Genomic DNA, 22,016 nt, shown 5'->3' with positions numbered 1-22,016 from the left:
TTTGTTTGCAAATCCTATTAAACGTGCCTTGGCTGTTTCAAGAGCTGCATGTACAACAAGGCATGTGTACAGAAGAGGTGTTTGTTATACGGTCCTCAGGTCCAAGTAGAATCTGGTTTCACCTTTAAAATATTCTGCAATAACAAAAAGAAAAACTTATTTGCCTGATGAGTGAATGTTTTAGCTCTACAAAGAAGGAACGTTTTCCACGTTCTGAAGCATTATGGTAAACATTCCAGAACTTTCCGCTGTGACTCGCTTCCCGCTAATTTGCGGCCACTGGCTGTAATGAAGGTCTCATACATTTTTACAGCGGTGTCAAGCTAAGCACTGTCATGTATAAATTAACCAGTGAGCTAAAAGCTTTGTTGTCCTGCAGGAAAATGCAAGTCATCAAGCATTAAGCACATATTAATTTTCAATGGACCAGCAATAATGGGAATGTTTTATGAACAGGAAAGAGCTGTGGTCTTGCCCGTCAACCAGCCCGCATCAAACAAGGTGATACTGAGTGCCGTAACCCCCAGAGCCTTGTACGCTCCCAAAGCTTAATTCTGTATTTAAATGTGAACATGTCGGAAAGCGACGTTTGGGACGGGCACACCCGAATCTGCAAATCTGACCCTGAGATACAGACGCGTGAAATTGTCTTCATTGAGCCATTTGAATGATGGTGGCAACTGCCTATCTGAGATTGAGGCGGCAGTCGTGTTAAGCGGCGATTGCTATGGCTTTTATGGCTAACTGCGCTATTCGTATACCAGGTAGCAGGTTTTCATTTTCCGGCCTTTTATTATGGCACATATAAAAAGCGCATTAGATGCTATGATGGGCACAGGCCAGCGCATCCTTTGAGACCCTTAAGAGGTTTTTCAAAACAAATGTGGTGAGGCGAGAAATTTTAATAACACGTAAATCGCCCCAATTCCATTTTTTGCTAACTAATATATATTGTCGCCGGTCTCGAAAATGTGGTAAATACTACAGTAAATCTGTAGTTTATTTCACCTCAGACTGAGGTGAAAATGGCTTTGGTTTTTTTAACAGACTCAAAGGACATGCAAAGCATTCTGGGGCCTAAAGCCGATGCCCCAGTGGCTTGGCCAACCACTTTTCCAAGGCCTGCTACTTGATTAAATGCATAATCCACTACTCCCCATCCCCAATGATTTAGTGTGCCTTTAAATCAGCTTGCGCACACATAAAAACCTCAAATAAAAATCGCCAAGAAAAACCATTGCACTCTAACTGTTCTATTAAAATGATACCCGGCCAGGCCTTTCTTCTCCGCAATACCGTTTATTCCACATGAATGCATATCTTCATTTTTTTTCCTGGGTGTGCATATAAAATATTTAAAGTTTAAAATGTCAGCGTTGAAACATCAAATGCGGGAGTCTCTCATTAATCACCTAGGATGTAGGCTCCCTTTTAAGGTTATAACCCTTTGAAAGAGCAAAAATTACATTTCTGACCTTGAAGATGAGACAAACTCATAAAGGTAAAATAATTCACAGTTTAAAAGGACAGAGTTATCTGCGCGCTCAAGTTGCCGTGCCGCGAGTTTCGGTAGGCGTCAACCAACTTTCGTTTTCATATTTACACCCAAGCTGTTCAGATTAATTTGAAATCAAATCGAGAAAAAAGGAAACAAAACCGGGAGGGAAGAACATCAAAAGAAGCAACAGTGTAACTTTCAAATCCACAGGGCTCAGCTTTCTGCACGCCGTAGAATGTTGCCTTTTTTCATAGACTTTTATTAAATGGTGCATGACATTTCCATTACTCAAGGAAATTAAATTCACTAATTTTCTTACAAGCCCTGTACGTCTGCTATTTCAGGGAGGTGCACGGAAGAGAACAATTGTTCCAACACCTACACAAAGCAAAGGGATTGCGGATCTACCTTTTGAAACGAAAAAGTGAATTAATGCCATAAAGGCAATTTGCTCTTTAATAAAACAAGTCTTGGGTTTTGATCTTCTGCAAAACTGGCATTTGGATAGAAATTAAGCCTGAAGCTAAAGGCATTTATAAACCAAGGTGCCATGTTCCCATTATGCAATTTACTTCCAAACTGCTGCAAATAACGATAAAGAGAAACGAATGTGATACGTTTCAGGTGTTTTCCCTTAAAAGCGTGCAGAATGCTTTCTAATCCTTGAGGAGACGTCTGTTGTTTAACCGAGTTCAGAAGAAAAAATATGATTTTCAACCTCCAAATGCGTGTTTTTCTTTCTTCTCAAAAATCTTTAACAACAGGGAATGACGGTGAAGCTGTACGAAACACGTGTTAAATTCTCATCTGCTCAGACCCGCATTTCCATTTATCAGCTTTTAAAACAACAGGCTGATTTTAAAACGACGGTCATTATTTACTCCCCCTCATGTCATCACAAACCTGTATGTCTTTTCCCTGCATGTCTCACAAAAGCATTCATTTAAAGCAACATGTACAAGAGCTTGCAGTCAAAGAAAGTGAATAGTAGCCACAGCTGTCCCTAGTCCCCATCCACCTTCATTGTAGGAAAAAGTAGTTTAGACATGTCACCAGATTTGACGTTTCATCTCTTTTTGTGTTTTCTGGAAAAATAAAGACATACTGGTTTAGAACGACATGACAGTGAATAAACAATTACCAAGTAAACTACGATTTTTTGACGTATTCAATGTAAAACCCTCTTGATTTAACCCTTGCTTTATGTCTAAACCAAACAAATCTTTTAATCTACACTCCTTTCAAATCCTTCCACATGTCATAAAGAAGTATCCCATAAAACAAACACCGCACCCCGACTTGCTGCTGTTTAATTGTTGGATTCTGGAGCCAGGGGTTTGGGGGAGGGCTAAACAGATGAGTGAGTCTTAGCAGGGCCAGTGGAAGTGACAGCATCACGCTGAACCTGGCTCTTCTACTCTGGAGATGAAAAGCCTGATTACTCTGCCTCTCTCCTGGGGAACCAGCAACATGTCTGACAACATCATTGAAAAATAGACTGCTGAGCCCCTCTGGGTCTTATAAGAGCTTACATTTAATGTAGAGAAGATTCACACTAAAAAGGAGATGACACCACAGTCCAAACTATCGTGAATACATTAATAACAAGCATGCTAAATGGAGCCTCCACTAAATGTGCAGTTTCTTGAACAATTTAGTACAAAGAATATGTAGTAGATGTATTCAGATGCTTCTCTCTTTCTCCAGGAGAACACAAAAGAAGATATTTTGAACAATGCTGGTATCTGAACAACAGAGATACCCATTGGTTTTGTGTCCGTACAGTAGAAGTGAATGGGTACTGCCATGTTGGGTTATCAACATTCTTCAAATTATCTTCAAGTCAAACAGGTTTGAAATGACATGAGGGTGAATGATGACAGAATTGTTATTATTGGTGAACCATCTCTTGAAACGTTAGATTATTGGCCTTGACTGTCTTGTCGTCCGATCCACTGTCCACCCAAAAGTTTGGCCAAATATTAAATTCTTTCATTATTTACTCACTCTCATGTGAGTTTCTTCTTCTGCAGAACACAAAAGAGGACATTTTAAAGAATGCCGGTCGCCAAATAACACTGGACACAATTGACTTCAATTGAAGGACACAAAACCAGGGAGACATTTCTCAGAATATCTTATTTTGTGTTATATACACAACAGAATAATATACACATTTTGAATAACATGAGGGTGAATTAATGATGACTGAATTCTTACATTTGGATGAACTATCCCCTTAAATACAAAATAAATGAGCACTAAAAAACAAGCGTTTTCAATTACTCTAAATGTCATAATAAATTAACAGGAATCTCTTTATAATTCTGCACTCGCCATAAAAAGCTGACAACATTGTGAAGCCGCATAAATGTATCTGTTGAGAAAAAGAGAACAATTGGCGCCGTATGAATCTTCATCCAGAGGGGCGTCATTATTAAACTTAGACACGCATTTCAATTCAGCAGTCATATCAGGGAAAGCAAAGAACAAGACAAGATCAAGAAATCCTAATTATAATTACAAAATTACATAGGGTGCAACAAGGGTGCCTAGTTTAATGGTAATAATTAGAGACATAAAATTTTAATAGGAAATACGGCTTTGTGTGCGTTTTGAGGCTTATGGTCCAATAGCATACATGTGGTTGTGATGTTCTCCGATGACGATTGCGATTAAAACTCTTCGTTTTTACCCTACTGGCCCTTTAAGAGCCTGTAATAATGCCCGGCCAAAAAAAATTCCCATCCTGCACCCAAACCGCCACACGTGCCCTCTTCCTGTCTTTCTTTATTAGCCTGCCATGATCCTCTTAAGCAGACCTCTTCTACAGCGCAATACCATATGTTTTCAGTTAAGCCTAATTTCTTTTTCTCCTCTTTTAAGACATGGATTGGCTTAGCCAGATGCATTACGCGGCCCACTGTTCCACTCATTCATTTTCTTGTTTTCTCTGTTATTTTTCACCCAGTCCCTCTAAAGACTCCGAACCTCACTGTCGAAATTAATTTACAGCCACAACAAAAGAAGCGGAGCATTTTAAGATCATTGTAAGTAATTTTAAGTTAATTCGTTCCAGATTTGAACATTAACCTTTGAAGGGGAGTTCAGAGCGTCACTGATCCGGAGTCAGCGGTGATGTGAAAACAGAAAATGTTTAGCTCTCGTTGTTTTATAATTTGTCAGACCGGTTGCATGTTTCATGGATGTTTCGTTATGAACTGAAAAATTGTTGAACCAAGGTCAATAAAAGAATAAAACTGCAAGGGTTTCAAGTCAGCGTGAATTGGCTTTCAAAACATATTTTTCTTGCATAGACGTAATGAAAGACGGGATATTTAACAAGAAAAATATGACAAAATATATGATTCTATCCATCACTCTGGGCTTGTCAGGAGTACCCCTACTGTACCGCAAGCACCCTATTTGCTAAAAACGTAAAGGCCATGATGACATCACCCAGAAAAGAAAGTAATTTTATAGTCAAAGCAAACAATAACAAAAACGAACTTATATAAATCATATAGAATGATGTATAATGATAAACAGTGTACAATAAGACCATCATATCTTCAAATGTTTATTTTTCAGGATCAGGTTTATTCTTCACAGGCTTAATAAACAATCATTTCAATAGCCCGACGATGGAAATGTTCACATTGAAATGTCCCTGTGTTGTGTCACACCTGGGTTTGCTGTGGTAGAGGTCCCCAGAGAGACTCAGGTGCTGACAAACATCTTCATGTGACAGATTTCGCTCCCTGTGTAAGATATGCCACTCTTTGCATTTCCATGTTGCACAGCCCCTCCTGTGCTGTGACCGATGCTAATTGCATGTTTTTCTGCACTTCCCTGAGGTGCCACAGAAAAACATCAACATCGCAAATCACAGTACTGTACAAGAGTTTGCACTAATGTACTCATTCATATCCTTATGGAACTGTGCAATACGAAAAACGCTGAATGCCTGACACAATAAACAAGACAGGAAAGGATTTTCAACAAAAGGGTTTGTTTGCGGGTGATATACGTAGTAAAATGGCCTTTGTGGAGCTGAATAAAAAATGGCCTGTGATGTAAATCTGGTTTAAGATTACACTGTTTCTTTTTGAACGTGGGGAATCAATGAATCAATAGCACACACCTTCAGGTCAGCAACAATTCCACTTCTTAAACTGACCTTGTATGAAGGTTTTTTGCATATTGTTGATTTAACAGATTCTTAGAGAATAAGCTTGCAAAAACATTTCACACCCCTATTAAAAGTCAAACAGGAATATGTTGCAAATTAACCACCATTGACTACCATAATAAAACTGTTGAACACAAAAGAAGATATTTTGAAGAATGTAGGAAAGCAAACAGTTCTGGGGCACTTTTGACAACCATTGTCATTTTTCCTGTTGTACTATGGTAGTCAATGGTGACCAAAAACGGTTTGGTTACAAGCATTCAACCAAACATCTTTCTCTGTGTGCATCAGAACAAAGAAATACAGATTTAGAACAACTCGAGGGTGAGTAAATGAAAACAGTCTTTTTATTTTGGGGTGAATGGTGCGTTTTAGACTCAGAACGCTACAATAATAAGTTTAGCTTACAACCACTCTTTCACCAGCTCAAGTGTAACAACTGTTGTAGTTAACAGGATTCCATGTGAAGATTGAAGTCTGTAAAACCTCCTTTGGTCCTAATCCATGAAAACAAGAGATAAATCCACCACGCAGTTCACGTAATGAGGTTTGCATCAAACACTCTGAACAACCCCACCCAAAACAGGCCACGCTCGAGTCGTCTGTCCATTACCAGCCTCAGCCAGACACCACATAAGACAGCTGGGTTTTCCAACTGAGCAGACCCTAATTTAAGTTTTTTTTTGTTGTTTGGTCCTTTGTGGATACTTTCATGGACTGTTAATGTAGACATATTAATTTAAAAGAGAGGCTATTAATGAATTAGTCACTCGAGAGACAGATTGGATGCGAGTGTGTTAAGGGCTATAGCACAAGTATGGCGTTAGATTCATAGTTTAAACACAAATGATCCCGAGACCGGATCGATGGAGGCATGCTAAACCCTTACAAAATCATTACTGGCTCCAGGGTGCGCAGGAAAGCTGAGGTCTACAAATTGAGCCGTAAATTGTTAAATATCAGTAAAGGTGCGAATGTGAGCTCTTATTTCCAACGTAATTACCGCTGCCAATCCAGTGTGATTTTATAATTCCAAAATCCTGACACTTCACAAAGACACTATAATTGCCTGGCGCTGGCCTTTCGCTCACCGCAAAGGACCATTAATTAATTTTTCCCGGGATCTGTCCTGAAATGGATTTGTGCTTGTGAAACTCAGCTCATAGGGAGATGTGGAATTTTCCATGAAAATACAAAAAACGGCCGGTTTTAGCAGGAGAGTGCTGCTAACCTGTCCTGCTGGCTTTCAAAGGGGTCTAAGAATAGCCCCATGATTTGGTGCTAAATACACATTGGACACGCAAGAATTCTAGACACGAGGTACAAAATCTACGCGCTAGCTTTGAGAAAGTTGAAAAAGCTTCAATCCCATTTTACTGGTCAGATTCCATCCACAATCTCACAATGTTTGTTACAATCATTCAAGCGATGCACAAAACAAATGTTTTGCTAATTTGCTTGCAACTTGCATTGGTTCTGTGTCCATACAATAGAAGTGAATGGGTACTGCCATTATTTCAAAAGCTAAAACATTCTGGAGGCGGCAAACAAGAGATAACTAGGGTATTTTTGCTTTAAAGAAATGTATAGGCTTGAAAAACTAGAAGAAGAAAATCGAGGAGGAACAATTGAGATTTTAAAGACATCTTAAGTGTGTTTTTCCTTTTGATATTGAGACTGCAAAGACAGCCTCGTAAAAACACAGTTCTTCTGATTCAAAAATCCCCCTAGACCATCGAAAGCTTAAAATCTTACTTGTGCCTTCTTATCTTTATTTACTGCTGAGTGGCAAAATGAAGAAAACATATTCTAGCCACTGCCTGTGTATTCTGATCTAACTCCACTTACGAGTTAAAACAATTGGATATTACAGCACGCATGCACGCCGAGTTTCCAGAGCATAAGATGGATTTTACAAAGCACCGTGGAAAAGCATTTCATTAAATCTATCTTTCTTCCTTTTGCTTTTTTATTGTTTCTGTGTTTTATATAAAGCTGCGCGGTGTATAAATATCAGAGAATTAAAGAGGACGGAATGCAGTGAGCAATTGAGAAGAGGAATGAAGAGAGAAGAGGAAGGGATGAAAAAGCATCCTTTCTAAACTTAATGAAACAGCATCCTTTAATTTTTTTTAAGTAATTATAATAAAGATGGAAAAACATAATAAAGGCCTCCCAGCCCCCACCTGCTAACAGTAATTATAATAGACTCAACAATAAATGGTAAAGCAGCACAGAGCTGCATCTTGGGAATTCTCTGGGGTCTGTGGATTAGCTTGAAAAGCCTGAATGATTAAAATACACTAATTAAAATTTTGTGTTCCTTGGTAACTCGTCTTCTAAGGTCCCTCGCACTGGTAAAATGGGAATAAATGTGACAAAAGCAAATACTGATTCAGACTCCGGTAAGTAAACAAGTATAATCCAGTTTTCATAGGTGTGTTTCCATTACACACTTCGTTCTTCATACGCATATGAAGGCACTTTTATTTTTAGCAGAATGAGAGTTTTTTCTTTTTATAATGAAAGTGAAAGTTGACCACAGGTGGATTTTCAATGCGTTTTGATCCTTTACAGTTCCAGTCCCCATTCACTGTCATTCAACAGAGAATGACAGCTCGATTATTGTAGTTCACTTCTCTGCATTTGTTGTTCAAGGTGCAAAAAAGGAAAACACTGTTAACTCTCCATGATGTTATTTCAAACCTTAGGAGTTTTTCCACTTATTCATGTAACCATACCCTCTCCCTTGGCTCCTTATCCAACACGTACTGTTTTAAACATAAAAACCCTTTCTAACATTATAAACTAAAGTGAAAACCCTCAGAATCTCGAGGGGTAGTGTGCAGCAAGGGCCTTTTTCATGGTTTGACAGATATGAAGAGAATAGCAGGCATAAAGAACAACAGCAGTTGATCAAAGAGCAAAATGTAGCAGCTGTAATTACACTTCATTTAAACAAGAACAGATCCGCTCCGTTTGCAAACTCTCAGTACTGGGCTTTAATAGTTTCGATACGCCACGAAACCAGTGAAGGTGGAAATCTATCGTGTCACCGGTGAGGTGAGGAGCATGCCTTTAGAGGGGCCACGCTTTTTCCAGGGGGGTCCTGAGAGGCCAGCCTCTCTCCTCCTGCAATATGCTGTCTGTGTGAATGATGCTAATCTCTTGTTTGCTGTCAAAAAGAACAACGGAGCAAGAAACGATTTCTTTAAATCGGCCCTCAAGCCGCCCCCCCAATCCCTGCTCACTTTGAGACACGGATACGGAAAGCCAATCCCTTGGTAAAATCATGTGGAATCAAACAGAACAGAAGTATCAAGGGTGTAAAGCACATGCCGGGATTACTCCTGACAGCTGCGTTTCGATGCTTTTGGAGATTCAGGGGAAGGAAAATAAAGATCTATGAAAATAAAGAGAATATGCATTCAGGTGTGATGATGTTCACACCCAAGTTAAACGGGAAAGTATGCTTATATCAAATACAGTATTTATCCTGTGCTAAAACAATGTTAACTTTGGTTAAGCAGGATCAACACGATGTTGACAGAGTTGGAGGAAAGAGAGGAAAACCAAAGCTAATTATGAGGTTAGGAAATATAGAGTTGGTCTACCCGTTGTTTTTTTGCCAGCACATCTACAGAGTCAAACAAAAATCCTTTTCTTGGTTTTATAGCTTTTCGCTCATTCTCTAGTGTGAAACGAGAATAAAGAAAAAATCTAGGCCTGGACCTGATTTAATTCAAGCATTAAAATTTGGGATGGAATTGTGCTTAGGTTATATAAGTTCACTACTTGAAACATTTGTTTTCTTTATGCATTTTGTATTATTACAAACCAATTTTTGTAGTAAAATGGAATAGTATAGTTCATCATCTTTTTTGTCACTCAGCTTGTGCGACAATTGAATAACCAATATCCAAATAGCTACTTAACTATGTTTTAAGAAAATCCTCTTTGTTTTTAAGAATGCTGACATGCATTTCACTCGAAAACTAAAAAAGCAAAAGTGAAGATCTGCCTGTATCACTACAATGCTAAAAAGCTTCAAAAAGCCTCTCCAAATTAAATTACCTATTTAGTTAACCAGCGCTTAGAAGTCAATAAACTAGAAAGTCCTCTCTACGGAGCAGAGAGCTGCGAGGTTACAGGCTGCAGACATGAGTGGACATCAGAGACAGACCAGTCTGGCACGAGACTCTCACGCATTTACTCCTCAGCACTGGGCATGCTCTGTACGAGCGGTGCTGGTGGCCTCCGTCTTGAGAGCAAATTAGATCCACTTCATTAAAATATTCCAGCCACTGCAGGAAGGAACAAAAGGATGAGTGGTAGAAGAGATGAGCCTGATATACATCCAGGCCAGGCACGATCTGTGCGCTCTGCACATGTGACAAACACATTGCCTCACTTGGACAAAAAGAAACGCAGCCCAAAGGGAAAGCCGTAATCAGATATAGATGTAAAATCAAAGCTTGGGATTATACGGTGTGTGCGCAGAGGAAAAAAATGTCAGAGGGCATATTTGTTGTACCACAGTCCTTTTGTTGAGGCGCTACAATTTGTATGTGCTCTTTGTTCGCTAAAAAAGTGAACACGGCTCTCGGTTATAAAAACTTCTGCCTCGTTGCAATTACACAAAAGAAAATGAACACTTTTGGGTTGCCCTGGTAACCTAATTGCATCAGTACATTGCACACAGGAGCCAAAGTAACTGAATTTTGATGAAAAGGCGGCGATAATTTAAGGCATTGAGAAATTAGTTGCCGTGGCGACGCGTTAATTACATCTCAAATTAACAATGCAAGTGTAGTGAAATTAAATATAAATCATATTTTTTGCATAAATTACAGGGGTTGATTAGTGCGAGGCGCCAAGAGAGAGAGGTTGGGATTCCACGGGCCTGTCACATCACCCCTCCCAACACCCCCCCATCTCATTGAGCTCTTCTTAAAAGAGAAATGCCTTAAGCTCTCTTACACCTCGGCAGCGGGCGATGCTTGCGTGCCTGTGTGTGTGCGTCTTCCAATTAGCATCTTGATCTTTTTCAGGTTGATGAACTCGATTTTTTCTGTCACTCCTGGAAAAGTGTAAAGATGTTTGTTTTTTTCTCTTCTGAATGAGCACTAACGCATGTTAATGTACGTAATCCAAACAATGTCATGTGCTATACGGTGGGCTGCAAAAGTCAAAACACATTGAAAAAGATGCACATCTAATTAACACATTAAAATGAGGGGGCGTTAACGTGTTCAAAATCATATGAGATTCATTGTTTCAGGGTCACTTAACAAAACATTTTTTGGATTGAAAATTCCATGTGGCTGATTTGGGTATGAAGGCTTGTTTTGTTTAAGTCGTCCGATCCCACACGTACAGTGGCATGTGTAACCTCAAGAACAAGCCTCCAGAGTGATGTTGGCTGCTGGGGGGGGAGAGAGAGAGAGAGAGAGAGAGAGAGAGAGAGCAGAGCACAAACAGCAACAGGAACCAACTTGAGCCATCTAAATTATTCATCGTCCAGATGGATTCCTTTCTCCTTGAATTTTCAACTCAAATAGACTTATTCACCTACAATTTTCTGTTGTGTCCAATGTCTTACAAACCACAAAAACAACACATGCAGCTGCAAGCCACAACTGGGGGAAATATCCTGCAAACACTTTTATCTACCCAAACGCTCTCTCTCTTTCTCATTTCTTTCTCTCTCTCTTTCTTTCTTTCCCTCTCTCTCTCGGTTAGCTAGGGGAGTGACATTGGGAGAAGGATATGAAAAAGACTGCAGTCCCCTGAGACTGTAACTATCTGCCATTTAGCTGCTAAAATGTCAGCAAAATTTAATGAACTCCACGTGTCTCTCCATCAGTCTTTGAAAAGTATTTTATGGCTTCTGATGCTTTTGTGCTCTTTTTCAGCTGTTAATTCCAGACAGCACCAAAACAAAAAGTGATGCTTCAGCCCTAACCAAAGTTTAAAAGCTGAAGACTGTCTTTTTAAAAATAGTTTCTCTGAGTCTTGCATGATATGCAGAGTTGACTCGAAATCACTTGAAGGCTGAAACATGGTCATTGTATCCACTTAAAACTGGATACAAAAATTCAAGGAATAAAACTAAATTATGGAAATTTATTATTGAAGTAACTTATTGAAGCTAAATCAACCCTTACACATATTTGCATTTTTATTTTCAAATCCAAAACACATGACTAAAACAAGCAAAGCAAATGTTGTTTTAATCTCATTTTTATTTGTTTAATATACACACATTACTGCACTTGTTTTTGTAAGTGCCTCCAAGTCCGTCATTTTTCGGGGCAACATTTTTCTGAACAAAACGTGAAATCTTTCAAAATATCACGCCATAATAAAACCGCTTTCCAAAACGACCAGAGCAGGATTATGATTCCGCTGAACACTCCCGCGAAAATGATTTCGCCAGAACGCATTATGAAACGTTTCCATCAAAATACTCTTACACAACACTGCCCACAGCTCCATCTCCATTGTGTTACCATGACACTCACTTCTCACCTCAGTCATTATAGCCCGTGTGCCAGGATACAGATGGACAGACTACATTACCAATATGACCAACCTCCAATGGCAGAGGTCCATTCACACAAACTTACTTTCTGGCCTCGGACGAGAAGGCAGAGATGACCTCAGTCTCCAGGGGCAACTCTTCCCCTGTACATATCCACTTATAAATGTGCCTGATGACTTTTAAAAGGACAAAGAATCATTAGGAGAATAAGTAGCCTTTCACATATTCTCTCTGCAACGCCCCCTGAAAGTAATTCCAATGCATTTACACAAAAGAGAATTGCTTTACTGGGAGAGGCAGTGGTTTAATGGTCCAATACGCTCTTGGCCAAGTACAATTATCGTCGTATGATGGTGCAAAAAAAGAAGAAGAGAAAAAACTGATGCTTTGAAGGAAAAGTGGGTTCAGTGAAATGTCAGTGTGCAAGCAAACATTTGGCCGTTTATGAGTAAATAAATCACACAAATGAAAAAAACATTAAAACAACAGTTATTACTCTTTGCACAAACAAACGGCAGTTGATCCAGGCATAAAGAAAATATTCAACATCTTTAGTGCAAAATGGAAAGCATTTGCAGCAATTCATATATACTGTAGAGACTTAAATGCAGCCTCCGAAGGGCTCTTTACTGTTATACACAAGACAGTGTTTCAATACTCACTTTCTTCATGATCTGTAATATATTGATGCACTTGACGAAAGAGGCCAGTAAGGATGGGCAGTGGAGAAAGCGGAGACTTACAAGAGACAGAAAGAGTACAAAGGGGCTAGTTTTCACAGGTTTAAGTTCATCTAATATTTTTCAGATCGGTATTTCTGAAAAACAAATTCTGCATAGGCACATTCTTTAAAGAATAGTACAATCCCGCTGCTATAAAACACACATTTGACTCAAATCCCAATGTGACAACCTGCCCCAGTCACCTTTTCACATCATCTACAAAGATATGCCAAACGTACACCTGCCGTTTCTACCCAGTCGACTGAGCATCTCAAGATCTAAATTTCAGTGTCTGAACGATGGCTTGAGTTAGGCACAAGATTTGTTTCCAAACCAATAACTGAAGTCTCAACATGCCTCTGTATACAGGGGCTGAAACAGCACTCAGATTATATTAAGCAGATGTTAAAGTTGAAATAAATACACCCTTTCATTTTGCCTGCAATAGGCCTCTCAACTCCATAAAAAGTCCAGACCCACCCAAAAAGATTAAGCGGAAACCAAGAATAATACAGACTTACACAGGGCAACCGAAGGGATCTAGGGTTTGTGGCAGGAGGGGGAACAACCTGTCTCCTGCAAGTAATCTTCTGCAAGTTTCACATCAGAGGTTACATCATTGAAAGAACATCTGACCATCCACACAACAAAAGTCAACAAGCTATTTCAGGGGGTGTTGAATTTGGCAAAAGACTCATTTTTATAGAGATTCTCTCGTAACACACTGGCAAAAAAGTCACTTATTTTTTAAAGCATAAATAAATAAAATACAGATTACATGAAATGTATCTTTGCAGTGTGTGAACTATGTCAAATGCTAAATTGTTAAACGCTTGTATAAATATTATGAATTACAGAAATTGGTTAAGTATAAAATTCCACCTATCCCGATCAAATTGACATGACATTTAAACATCCAATTTTGCGGAGGAAACGCTTTGACTCGTAGCTAAACTTCTTGTGGCAGACAAGAAATGAGTTAAAACTGAGACCTGCTCTTTGGCTGTTGACAGGTAGAAATTTGAAACAGCCATAGACGGCTGGTAATGGGAGGGAAAGAGGAAGCAGAGCCCTCAAGAACTTGACACTCCCATTAGGACCCTCCTGAAAAGTGAAATATTTGATCACGAGAGGGAAATTGAGCAAAAATGAACTGAAACTAGATATAGTCAACTTACTTTCCCGTTGCCTTCTAGATATAGATGTCACTCAGAACTTAATAAGCTTTTGAATTTCCATTTTATCACAGAAAATAGAGTGCGAGAAATAAAATCAGCCAGTTTCACCCTAATGGACAAAGTAATGGAGAGCTGGAACTGCCACAACACATTTTGTCTGTGGTAATACCATCAAAATGAAAGCATATTCACTCCAGGAGTTTTCAGGGAATCAATTCAAACCAAATAGTGGCGCTTTTCTGTAGGTTTTTATTTCATAATGGCTCCAACAAATACAGCACTTTGGCTCTCGGGCAACGGGGTGTCACTCAGGGCGATAGCAACAGAGTCACTTATCCAATATAGAGTCGAGTCCTGAACCCAGCGCAGAGAGACCGTGTATTTCGATTGACTCGCTCTTCCCTTATTTCATCCCGGTGAGCATTAGCCAGACGCTACATTGATCCCACAGGAAGGGATTAGCTCACTTTTAGACCAAAGTGTTACATATGAGGTCAGGTTATATCAGATGACCTCTGCGGCGTGCTGCTCAGCTCAGAAACCGGCGAGCCGGAATACGACCATCTATTCGGCGCGCAGCAGCAAACATTAGAGAAAAAACGGCCCCGGGCTCATCATCGCAAACGGCGCTGAGAGAGCTTAACTCACAGCCAGATGGACCTCAGCCAATCCTGTTCAAACACCAGGGACCGTGTTCGGAGAGGACGGGTGTGGTGGAAGTCTCGTCAAACCGCATCGCTTAAAACGGTTAAAACCATTTGCTCGACTGTTTGTTATTGAGAGAGAACAAACGAATAGATTTTTATTAAGTATCAGCTCTTGTCAGACCGGACTAGGTTTCATTTAAAGAATATCTTGTGTTGTACAGAAATACTTTCAAACACAACCTCCAAACTTTTTTTGCCAATTCTATGTTCTCAAAAAAATTGTCTTTGACTCCGGCACGGTATTTTTTCACCCAATTTATTTTGACCTTCATTAAAAACTACATTTTTGGTTGCAAAAACTACAGATATTCCAATAGCATCCAAATGTGTACAAAATCAAATACGTCCTGTGATAATTATAACTCAACCATCTTTTGGAAAACTAATCCGGTCCGAATAGCTATTTCGCCCCCTCGGCGCTTTTCAGACACAGGAAAGAATGCTGATTTATTCTAAACAAAAGTATATCTGGAAATCACTTCTCTAAACTTGTTGTTTAGAAGAACAGCGAGTCAACTGCAAGATGCAAATCCACGTCTGCTTTGTTTTTGACAATAATTACAGAAAGTGAGGAAGAGTCGAGTCCTGAGTCCCCAGTGTTCTGCTGCTCTATTAATTATTCCGAGGAAGACAGATGTTAAATTGCGTATGCCCATCAGCACCAAGACTTTCACAAGATTTATCTTTCATGTAAATCATGAATAAAATATTTCCATGCCAAGAGAAAACGTTACATCTGTTTGGTGGATCACAGACATCATGATGCAAGAAAACTCAGAACTGGAAAACTTCGGCCACCTACGATACATGAAGTTCGCGGAATTGGGGGCGTTTTCTTTTTTCTCTGCGGCACGAAATTAGATTAAACAGATGTTAAATGCATTAATATGAATAAAGCCGTTTTAATTCTGTTTTTACTACACATTTGCATACGCGTTTAGTTATGTTGCAAATAATTGAGACGTTTGCCTCTTGACTCGAGCACAATTTCGCTGTCCGGTTTTATGTTGATACTTCATTATCCTCATGAATATTCATAACCCAAAGCCACTTTAATACAGTTCCCTTCGCATCGGCCCGCCGGCTTCATAAGAATAAGAGTTTTTCATTTTATTCTCTTATCATCGTAGAGCCCTCTCCGGTAATATACAGCCATGTGCGGAACAAAATGCCGAGTTTCAATAAAACGCGCACAAAACACTCCCCTGTCCTCCGCGTGCATAAGTAAGCAAGTGGTGACAGACTTATGGTGTTATCTGTGAGTGAAGGGAGAGGGATCGAGCAGAAGGAAGAGGAGGTCGGGCCACCAGTCACGAGGACGCGGACCTTCCGAGTCGCCCCCGGCCACCATCACGCCGGTCTGCCTCCGAAACAGACAGCCAGGCTCTCACAGCAGATGGAATTAATGATGCGCAACAAAAGAGATCATTTCACTGTGGTTCTGGGAAAGCCACAAAGAGCACTGGGACATTTGAATGATAGGGCCAGCCAGTCACTTGGGGTTAGATATGGGAGGCTTTTATGGAGGTGGAAAAGTGAATAGAGACTCCCCGGCCCTTCCTCAGCCCCTTTGATGTCTCTTACAGAACCAGTGAGCTACTTTTTAAAAGGGAAATATGAAAAGTGTAATACTAGGGCCTCTGCCAATCTCTTTTTCATCCCTTTTTATGAGGCCTGTCAGCAGGAAATCCCCAGTTTTTAAAGGCGTACGCGCTGGTGGTGAATGTACAGTCAGACATTCATGTAGGAGCGGTGAGGAATAGAAGACACTGAGAGAGTAAAATGAGCTCATTGAAATCTTTGAATTTTGAAACGCTTTACAATAAACTCCTCAAACTTGATACACTGCCGGACCCAACAAAAATGATTCTTCTTCTTTTTTCTTGTTTGCGTTTTTGACCACAGCAAAAAAAGGACAAGAAAAAAAACTTATGAGTGATCTGTTAGTATTACATTGACTATTAAAGATTGTTGTTCCCAGAATTACATAATGTTTTCCATTTCGCATGTACAACAAAATCTCAGCTATGCCAGCCAGTTAGAACAACAATTACTTTATGACCAGAATTTGGATCAAGTTTGCTTTTATGAGGTATACACATACGTGATCGGATCATTTTAAAGCAAGAAAGTACAAACTGATCCATCGTACCTAAACATTCTAAAATTGGCTCCAGGCAGAGGGTCATCTTTCTTGCTGTGCCCTGCATTTCAAAAAGTGAAAATGTTTTTACTTTATGATCCAATTTTTACGTGATATGACTTTGAAGTTGATAACAAACCTTAACAGCTTAAAGGGATAGTTCACCCTAAATATAAATTTATTTAATCATTTATTTACCTTCTTGTCATTTCAAAACTGTAAATTTTTTGCAGAAAACAAAAGATATTTTATAGGATGTTGGTAATGAGGAACGGCGGTACCCATTCACTATTGTATGGACGCAAAAACAAGTTAATGGGTACCAAACAGGTTTGTAATGACAAGTAGGTGAGTAAATGATGACATAATTTTCCTTTTTTGGGTGAACAATCCATTTGAACAATATAGTGCACTTATGCAACTATGCCAATACTTGGGACGCCAGTAAGCGTTTGGTGTAAAACTGTACGTTGTTCTATTAGGAAATAAATCTACATAAGTTCAAAGGCTTATACTGCAAAAGGATATGAGTTAAGGGCACAAAGAACATTCTGATATCCATGCAGACTGGATTTCAATGACAAAAGAAATGCCATATATCATTCACCTTGGGGCCTATTCAGACCATGACATCAAGCTGTGGTATACCATCATTTAACTTCAGTTAGAACATTGACTTTGGAAAGGAAATGAGAGCAAATGAAACTTCACGTTGGAGAGCACAGATTTAATTTAATGGTTTACTTAACATTGTTTAGATGAAAACAAACAAGAGTTAGCGTTACTTCCTTCTGGTGAAAGAATTAATGGACATCTGCAAGGCCTCGGTCAATCGAAGTTATGTTTTAAAGACCTGTTCTGAGCTACGGGCTCTAAAAAACTGTAACAAATATTTCTCAACGGAACAATTTCACACAAAAATACAAAATTCTCTCATCATATTCCTTGCACTAAAGCAGATTTACACAAATAAAAAACGTGATCATAATGTGAATGTGAATTAAAGAATTTCATGAAATAACATGCGAAATTGAAGTCACTTCAAACAAAGCAATATCACTAGAAGCCATATGAATGACTTTTATTCTGCTTTTGCATCATTTTGGGGGCTTGACAGTTTCCTGTCACTATTGCCTTTCTTCATAAGGAAAACCAATGTAAACTTCAAGCCTAACATCATTTGTTTGACACAAGACAGAAAATGTGTAGGTTGAAAAGACATAATTCATGTACTTCATAAAGGCAAATTACAGATAACAGAACTCTTATTTTGGGGTGAATTGTCCCTTTAAAGTGATAGTTCACCCAAAAATGTTAAGTCTGTCATCACTTACTCACCCTCTGCAGAACACAATAGACGATATTTTAAAGAATGTAGTTAACTGGCTCTCATTCACTTGCCTTGGTTTTGTGTCCATATAATAGAAGTGAATGGGGGCCAGGGCTGTTCGGTTACCACCTTTCATCCAAATATATAATTTTGTGTTCTGCGGAAGAAAATCATAAAGGTTTGAAATGACAAGAATGTGAGTAAATGATCACAGAACTATCACCTTAAATGTACACTAAACACATCCAGCGTATGCATGCTCATCCTTTAAATGAAGGATTGAAAACACTACCTGGGAGGAGATTTCAATGAAGCGTTAAGTAGCTCCCACCTGCTTCTCCCCTACCCCACCACAAAGTTAAGTCTGATTCTGAGACACACTGCGTGTGGTTCTTAGCGTGCAGGTTAGTTCTGATAACACTATCAGACTCCTCCCCCAAGGCCAGCGGTGCCGGGTCTGACCCTTAAATAAAGCCAGAGTGTCTCGACTCCCTGGCACATTAGCTCTGATTACAATGACCTTCATTATATCAGCAAGCCTTATTATAACACACAGAGCACAGTGCTCCCCTGGGCTGTGCACTGCAGCAAGAGGGTGTGGAGGTGGGGTCGCTTGCAGGAGAGGGACGGGCGCATGGCATGCACTGTATGTGGCTGACCGCAACAGCAATGGTCCTGCATAATGTCCTCAGCGGATAAACAGGATATCAAGCCCATTGTTCATGCACAGGGGAATTATTCACAAGAGTACAGCGCTTGGAACAAATTCTGGAATTTTTAAATGATGTAATGGGTGCACATTTAAACTTCATATCAAATGTATAGCTGCTTTTACTACCATATAAAATGTTTAGACACGTAATTTATGTTTGTCATAAATTAAAACCTCATAAATCATTAAAGAAAAGTATACGTGAACATGAGGGCAGACAACTGATGTCAGAACTATTTAATTTGGGGTGGACTGTCTCTTTAAATTGATTTAAAGGCAGATGCTTAAATGCGTCAAAATAATTTTCCAGAATTTAGAATATATTTTTGGTCATTCCATGCATTCATAATTTGAGTCATTTCATACAATTTATGATTATTCTAAAATATGTGAAAATGGAAAACATTTAACAATAAGGTTATAAAGTATTTTATATTAGTACATACATTGGCTAAGATGAACTAAAAATGAGCAATATAGTTTTTATCTTCAATCTTAATTTACAATTCTTAGCATTTATTGATCTCTAGTTGATGCCAAATTAATTGTTCATGTGAGTTCACTGTACATGAACTAATGTAAACAGTTACAACTTTTGATTTAAAAAATGTATTAGTAAATGCTGGAATTAACATAAAATAAGATTAATAAATGTTGTGTTCATTTATGTTAATGAATTACCCGTTTTTAACAAATATAACCTTATTGTAAAAATGTTTATTTAAACTTATTTACTGTCAAAATCAAACCTTCCCCATAGTATACGGATCATGCCATAGCAATGTCTTAATTAGCGCACAATGCGGGTCACTTCCAGCTGCGGTCAGAGGCGGGATGCTGGCAGCGATTCTACAAATAAAAAAGTAGCTGGACCCGGGCCCTAACCAAAAGCTTTGGGACTCTCGTCACCACTTAGCATACGGCATGCTTGTTAGCTTCAATTCTCCGCTCACTCCCCCTCAAAGGGCCAACGTGCCGACGCTCTTGAGTTCTTGGCAGACGCACACTCTGACGGGGGTGACCACCCCTTGTACGGCAAGGGAACGGGATAAAGATGGCAGGCCGCGGCCTCCAAATCTCACCGCGTCTGCACACGCCTGCTGGCTCTCGCAGCATCCTTCTCGCTCTCCTGCCAGGTGCCTCCATGGCAGCCGTTCCCCATGGAGACCTGCCTCTCCCCATTCACTTAGCCTGGATAACAGGGCTTTGAGCCGCAGGGGTGCTGAGGGAAGGAGGAGGGCATCACTGGAGCCTGCATGGGGCCGGTGTGTTTGTTTTAGTGGAGAGCGGTGTGGAGAGCTGGCTAAATCTGCTTGTTTTGGATTAGAGGGAATTTGGAGTCTGTAAGCACTGGTTTAGGTGATGGCCCCTCAACGGCTAGTTACCAAGTACAACACCTGCAGACTCAATGAGATGAAGAGATGCCAACAGATGAATGATCTCCCAGATGACCAAAAGATCTGTGCTGGTCATAAGATCTTATTTTGCACACTGCAGTATTATACCGTAACCGTAAGATACCATAACGTCCGTCTAAATAAAGTGGGTCGGTTTAAAAGTAAATCAAACTTTTCACAATAGATCTATGATCAAGTCTCAGGATTGTATTTATGGGACGAGAAGCAGAAGTAGTGACAGTTAAACAGGCACCTGGTGAACGTTGTGTGCTCCTGGGCTTATAGGGCTTAATTAATCAAAGCCTGTGGGTATTGTGACATGGCTGGGCTTCACTGTGTGTGTGACTCAATTAAGTTGTTGGTGAACCCAAGGTGTGACTTCTATATTGCTTAGAGTCATGTGCTATCGTAAAGCTGTGGTTAGCATTAGCGCCTTGGGCAAACCAAGGCAATTCCAAAGTCATGTCTTCATTCTGGTCCGTTGACAAAACTAAGTGGGCCAATTTCACAAAACACTTGCGATACTTTAGCATGTGGTGTCTTATTCACTAACCGCCTGTAATTCAACCAAATGCTAGATATGCAAATACATTTTTTAGCAAAGCATGCTTTCTTTCCACGTAAAATGTGTTTTAAGGGGATCGTTCACCCAAACATGCATATTCTGTCATGAATTACTCACCCTCTAGTGGTTGCAAACCTGTGTAAATGTCCTTGGTTGGTTAAACACAAAGAAAGATATTTGGAAGAACGTTGGCAACCGACAGTTCGTGACCATTGTTGAAAACATTTAAATGGTAACAAACTGTTTGCTTTCCTAAATTCCTCGAAACAACTTCTTTTGTGTTCAAGCCAACAAGAAAAATTGCACAATACTTTTTCGTACTATGGTAGTCAATGACGCCTCAGAAGTGTTGGTTGATAACATTTTTCCAATTTTCTGTTTTTGTGTTGAACCGAACAAAGAAATGTATACAGGTTTGCCACAATCAGTGGGTGAGTCATTCATGACAGAATAGTAATTTCTAGGTGATCTAATCCGTGAGAAATTCGTTGTAAAGATTTTCTTGGTACAATTAAGGTGGCACTTCACTACCTATTGTGAGAATCCTATGGCTAAAATACTGTAGTAGAGCATGATGCTAACCAAGCCAAGGTCATGGTTTCTATTCCAAATATTTACTTTGTGACAGGAGATCACATCTACACCACTGAACAGACCACCCCAATAAAACTTTGTAAAGGAAAATGTACCTGAATTTCTACTTCTGGGTACCTTTAAACAATCAAGAAAGGTAAAAAAAAGGTATAGAACAAGCTTTAGGGTGTTCTGATCTGGATCTGGTCTTCTGTGTCATAATCACTTGTCATTATTAGACTTTAGATGTACTTTGAAACTCCGAGACACTGACCTTCAGGGGATATTAAGAGCTCCAACTTGATTCTGTGGGTCGCACACTCCTCGGCTCGGCCAACACTAGATCGTTCACACCGGACTCTTACATAGCTGTCTGCTGATCCCTGCAGGAACACGAAGAATTATGGGTACATATTTTACCACCCCACTATAAACTCAAAACGTAGGCAAAGATT

General features: G+C 39.6%; 1 protein-coding gene across 2 annotated transcripts in view; it reads right to left on the bottom strand.

Annotated features, from left to right (window-relative positions):
* casz1 (castor zinc finger 1) overlaps positions 1 to 22,016 on the bottom strand; it is a 168,143-nt gene that overhangs the window by 114,166 nt on the left and 31,961 nt on the right. For both annotated transcript variants that reach the window (XM_079478792.1, XM_079478793.1), the window contains one exon: positions 21,836 to 21,944. The gene's annotated coding sequence lies outside the window, so the exon portion shown is untranslated. The remainder of the gene's footprint in view (positions 1 to 21,835; positions 21,945 to 22,016) is intronic.

Source organism: Barbatula barbatula, assembly GCF_947034865.1.
Source record: "Barbatula barbatula genome assembly, chromosome: 17".
In the NCBI taxonomy this organism is placed as follows: Eukaryota; Metazoa; Chordata; class Actinopteri; order Cypriniformes; family Nemacheilidae; genus Barbatula; species Barbatula barbatula.
This window is presented reverse-complemented; position numbering and strand designations above follow the sequence as displayed.